The 5,914-nt window shown below is 38.8% G+C and overlaps 1 long non-coding RNA gene across 2 annotated transcripts in view; it reads right to left on the bottom strand.

The window, feature by feature from the left end:
- LOC114487202 (uncharacterized) overlaps window positions 1-5,914 on the bottom strand; it is a 30,774-nt gene that overhangs the window by 16,627 nt on the left and 8,233 nt on the right. Inside the window, exon 3 of one of the 2 annotated variants that reach the window (XR_003682084.2) lies at window positions 3,349-3,531. The exons of the other annotated variant lie outside the window; for it this stretch is intronic. This is a non-coding gene — a long non-coding RNA (uncharacterized lncRNA). Of the gene's footprint in view, window positions 1-3,348; window positions 3,532-5,914 lie in introns of those variants that run through there. 2 annotated transcript variants of the gene reach the window in all.

Raw genomic sequence — 5,914 nt, 5'->3', positions numbered from 1 at the left:
GAGAGTCCGCCTGCCGATGCAGGGGACACGGGTTCGTGCCCCGGTCCGGGAGGATCCCACATGCCGCGGAGCGGCTGGACCCGTGAGCCATGCCTGCTGAGCCTGCACGTCCGGAGCCTGTGCTCCGCAACGGAAGAGGCCACAACAGTGAGAGGCCCACTTTCCAAAAAAAAAAAAAAAAAAAAAAGGAAAAGCTTCACTTTATTGTTCCCTCTAGTGATCATTTAAGTCAAATAATTCCAAGGAATTTGTTACCAAATAGTTACTGGACACACTGGTTTGAACGGACCTGTGTCATCTCTAAGGATCATCAGGTCTCTCAAAGATCTGTATAGGAACAGACAAGAGAATGACCTCTTACAACCTACAGCTGTGCTGGGAATGAGCCAAAGCCAAATAATCAAGTTCATATACATTTTAACAATCTCTTTAGGCTTCAGGATCTTTCTAGGAGAGCTCTGTAGGAATGGATTTCTAAAGCTCATTCACTCATATATATTCATTCAGTTATTCAGTAAACACTGTGGAAGGAAAATCAAAATAGAGTTGGTATTGCTAGCAGAGCTCTCTAAAATGGAGCCAGGAGACCACTGAGGAAATGTGACTTATGCATGTCTCTGCCTGGATGGAATCTGACCTTTTGACCACTTATTGTCCTGACAAAGGCATCTAGAAAATCTGCCCAGAAGCTCAAAGTAATTGTTGGACCCTAAAAAAAGTTGGGACAGCCTACCCCTTGAGGACAAATATTTCCTTTCTTATGTCAGAGTACAGCCTCATGGCTTTTGCCTTTATAAGCTCCTGACTCCTTCTCTTCCCCGAAACACTCTTTTGGTTTTACCTGAATCTGTATCTTCTGAATTGCAATTCTTAAGACCCCCAATACACCTTTTTCTTATTTGCAGCCTTCTATATTTTATTATACATACACAGACACACATACACATATTTTTTTTGTTTGTTTGACAACATTTAGGTGCTAGGTATATAGAAATCAAGGATATTATTCCTGTCTTCAACTAATTCATGTTCTCGTGTAGGAAACAGTCTTGAAGGACTCAGCCAGGTGAGAGATGGAAGGAAGTGAGTTCAGACAGAAATAACATAAACTGACACAGAGAACGGACACAAAGCACTGACACAGAGGCACAAGGGAGAATGATATATTCAGAGCGATTCATTTCAGAATAACTAAATATAGAGTGAGGGTATCAGGGCAGTGGTAAGAGGGAGAGGCAGGAGCTGGATGATGACGACCTCGTATATGAGGCCTGAATAGCACCTGGCTTCCCTCACTCTGCCTGTTAATGTCCCCTTAGCTTGCATACTTCGTGGGGGGAGAGGAGAAGGCAACAAAAAGTCTGGTAGTAGCCAAACAGCCTCTGTAAAACCAAAGCTCTGGATAGACTAGACCTCAATCACCTGTTTTTCCTCTTGCATCCTGAGAGATCTAACTTTAGCCCTTCGGGAATGCCAAAGTAAAATTTGAATTTTATCCTGAAGGCCATCGGGAAACCCAGAAGGATTTTAAGCAGGATAGAACTGTGATCCAGTTTGCCTTTCAAAAAGCAGGGAAGAGATTTGAGGGGGTGGTGAATGGAGCCAGAGGTATGAAGAAGACAATGATTCTAACTGAATATGCTGAGTTTGAGATAATGATGGATATTTGTACGGTGATGTTAAAATGATAATATACCAGATTCAGTTCTTTAAATAAAATTTCCAATGTACATTCTGTGATTAACTCACTTTAGAGTTAAAAAATTTCTTACCTATATAATGTCATTTTAGCCTTTCCATAATCCTATAAGGCTCTTGTTCTCTCCACTTTGCAATGAGGATTTGTACCTCTGAGGTTGTAAGTGATTTATTTGCCTAGGATCTTAGAATCTTAGAGGAGGTCAGTGGCAGATCCAAGCCCCAAATCTAGCTCTTCTGAATCAAGATAGTGTTCTTTCCATAACTGCGTACGTTTATAGTAACTCATTAACTCTTTATTCAGTGTCAATTTTGCTCCCAGCATTTTGTTACTGGAAATAAAAAGGAATTAGAAGCTCAGCACAGGGCCTTGCCTCTGGGGGACAGCAAGACGTTTTGCAGCAACAAAAAATTGTCAGCAAAGCTGTAGATTAGCAATCAGACCTGACTTCTAGTTCTAACTCTGCCTCTACCTACCTGCCTGAATATATTTGATTTGAAAATTGGAAAACCTACCTCAAACAAATTTAAATAGAAACGGGAATTTATTGGCTTATGAAATCCAAGGAAGAACTGAACAGTCAAGCATGAAGAAAGGCAGGGCAGCAAAGATGGCCTGAGGAACAACTGGGAGGAGGGGCTCAAACCTTGGCAGGAGTCTTTGAAACCTTTTGTTTCTGCTACTATCTGTGGCAGTTTCACTTTCTCTCACATGAACCTTGAATATGGGGCATGATATTGTAGGTAAAAGGAAAGAAAGCCAGTGTTCCAGGTAGGCAAAGGAGGCTCTGAGTTAGTGATGTAGGTGGTCTGTGAATGAAAGACAAGCCTGACTGGAATGGAGGCCTCACCCTTGTTCCTTGGAAATAACATTGGATTGTTAAGGTAGAAACTGATTATGTTGAACCTAAAAGATAAACACAGAATTTGTTATGGTTGAAGCATCCATTATAGACTTCCTGTATAGAGTCAACTGTGACTCTGAAACCCCACTTTACAATGTAAATCTTCAACCACTTCCTAGAATGCTCCTTCCTTCCTTGTCAACTGAACTTGGCTTAAGAATAGAGAATGGGTGAGAGAATTCAGAGAAGGAAACTCAAGACAACACCTAGTCATCTAATCTGCCAGCCCAAAAGAAGGATGATAGCACTCTTAGTGACTATATGAACATATGCATCTTTAAAGTAGGAGCTGTGTTTTAATAACATTGCATCTCTGGGAATCTAGCACAGTTGGTGCTTCATTTACCAGATGAATAGACTGAATGACTCTCAAAAATGAGGAAATTAATAAGATGGCTTCTAAACCCCTTCCAGCTCTTCAATTCTATAAGTCCACCTCTAATCCTGATCTTAAAAGTCTTCAAAGTCCTCAAATAACCACACACAAAAAAGATAGGTTGTTAAAAAAGGTTAAGATAGTAAATTTTGTTATGTATTATTGATCACAATAAAAAAATTCAAAAAAATGCAGGTTGTTCATTCTACTGTACTTTCAAAAATATAGCAAACACAATTAATAAATATGGTCACCAAGAGCAAAAGTTTATTAAAAAGTTTACCTTCTTTAGAAATTTAACCAGAATAGTCCATTGGATATTTATTGGAGAATTTAGTACATTACAAACATCAAAATATTAGGGGCAAATTAACACCTACCAAAATGTCTGGAATGGTGAATGGCCAGATGAGGTTGGAGGTTTCATGTACTGAACTTAAAAAAAAAAGCTTCTGAGTTGGTTGTACACCTGTATTTCCAATCATTTCTGGGAAGGTGGAGGTGGGGTGGGGGTGAGCCAGGAATCAGGTTTTGAGAATAAGAAAAGTACAGCTGCAAAGAGAGATGTTAACAAACAAAGAAGTAAAATATTAGGGAGAAAAAAATGATTTTAAAAAAGTACTACAGAGTTGGGGTAAAATAAACCTGAGTGTAAATGGTCTGCACGGTAAGGAAAAAAATTCCAAGGTGATCTCAGCCTATGTGCACCAGAAACGAAGTGGGTGAGAGGCCATTTATTTTGTTGACTGAGATACACTCAGACCATTTTTCTATAAGGTTGTTTTCCCATAGAATCTTTCTTTGGGAGAGAGTGATTGAAAGGCTGGGGCATAGAAAATGTAGAGGATAAAAAATTCAACTGTTACTTATAAAATTTATCTATATTTGTCATACATTTTCTTTACCTTTGTGGTATGATAGGTATCGTTTTGAGAATTCAAATGAAATCCTATTTTTAAGAAATATAAAACTAATCAAAGATGCAGGATAAAACCATTAGGTTATATGTAAAGAAGTTAATAAACATGGGTTTAATCTTTCAAAAATATTCATAATGACCACTTATTGATGCCGTAAGTGCTATGTAATGACATCTACATGTCAAAAATATTCTAGTAATAGTAATAATTTACAGTAAATAGTTTGCAACATATAAATTTTGTAGTTTAACAAATAAGAAATTAAGTTGAAACAGAAATAGGTTCACAGACATAGAAAACAAACTTATGGTTACCAAAGGGGTAAGGGCAGGGGGAGGGATAAATTAGGAGTTTGGGATTAACATATACACACTACTATATATGAAATAAACAACAAGGACCTACTGTATAACACAGAGAACTAGACTCACTATCTTGTAATAACCTATAATGGAAAAGAATCTGAAAAAGAACATATATATAGACACACACACACATATATGTAAATTATATATATATATGAATTCAGTTATATATATATATATATAGAAACTGAATCACTTTGCTGTACACTTGAAACTAACACAACATTGTAAATCAGCTATACTTCAATAAAAATTTTTTTTTAATTTCTAAACAAAAAAAAGAGAATGAAATTAATTTGGGTTCCTGGTAGACAAAAGAAAATAAATTAATTATAATGAATATTCAGTTTAAAATGAATATCATCATTTTCTTATTAAGTAACATAGTTTCCCCCACCCCCAGGGGGTTTTATGGAGATATAATTCACATTGAACATTGTATTTGTTTAAGGTGTACAACATAATGATTTGATATATGTATATATTGCAAAATCATTACCACAATTTTAGTTAACATCCATCACTTCACATAGTTACAATTTTTTTTCTTGTGATGAGAACTTTTAAGATCTACTCTTTTAGCAACTTTCAAATATACAATACAGTATAACAGTTTTGAACATAAATTACTTAGAAGGTGCATTTCTAATGATAAAGTTCTTTGAACTCATTGTAAAAGTAGCTGAATCAATGATTTATCACAACTCAATATGATAAATTACCTGTTGAAGGTAAAATGACCAAGGCTAAGACTGTATATTGTGTTTTCCCACTACTTTTAGGAAAGTAGTGTCATTTCCATTAGAAATGACAGCAACATTTACCTTTATAGAACATGAGTCTTAAGAATGTTTCAGAGGAGGAACCAAGATGGCAGAGTAGAAGGACGTGCTCTCACTCCCTCTTGAGAGAACACCAGAATCACAACTAGCTGCTGGACAATCATTGACAGGAAGACACTGGAACTCACCAAAAAAGATACCCCACATCCAAAAATAAAGGAGAAGCCACAATGAAACCATAGGAGGGGTGCAATCACAGTAAAATCAAATCCCATAACTGCTGGGTGGGTGACTCACAGACTGGAGAACACTTATACCACAGAAGTCCACCCACTGGAGTGAAGGTTCTGAGCCCCACGTCGGGCTCCCAACCTGGGGGTTTGGCAACGGGAGGAGGAATTCCTAGAGAATCAGACTTTGAAGGCCAGTGGGATTTGATTGCAGGACTTTGACAGGACTGGGGGAAACAGAGACTCCACTCTTGGAGGGCACACACAAAGTAGTGTGCGCATCGGGACCCAGGGGAAGGAGCAGTGACCCCAGGGGAGACTGAACAAGACCTACCTGCTAGTGTTGGAGGGTCTCCTGCAGAGGCAGGGGGTGGCTGTGGCTCACAGAGGGGACAAGGACACTGACAGCAGAAGTTCTGGGAAGTACTCCTTGGCGAGAGCCCTCCCTGAGTCCACCATTAGTCCCACCAAAGAGCCCAGGTACGCTCCAGTGTTGGGTCGCCTCAGGCCAAACAACCAACAGGGAGGGAACCCAGCCACACCCATCAGCAGTCAATCAGATTAAAGTTTTACTGAGATCTGCCCACCAGAGCAACAGTCAGCTCTACCCACCACCAGTCCCTCCCATCAGGGATCTT

The sequence above is a fragment of the Physeter macrocephalus genome, chromosome 11 (assembly GCF_002837175.3).
Source record: "Physeter macrocephalus isolate SW-GA chromosome 11, ASM283717v5, whole genome shotgun sequence".
NCBI classification, from domain to species: Eukaryota; Metazoa; Chordata; class Mammalia; order Artiodactyla; family Physeteridae; genus Physeter; species Physeter macrocephalus.
Note: the sequence above shows the minus strand (reverse complement) of the source record. Positions and strands in the feature narration are given on the sequence as shown.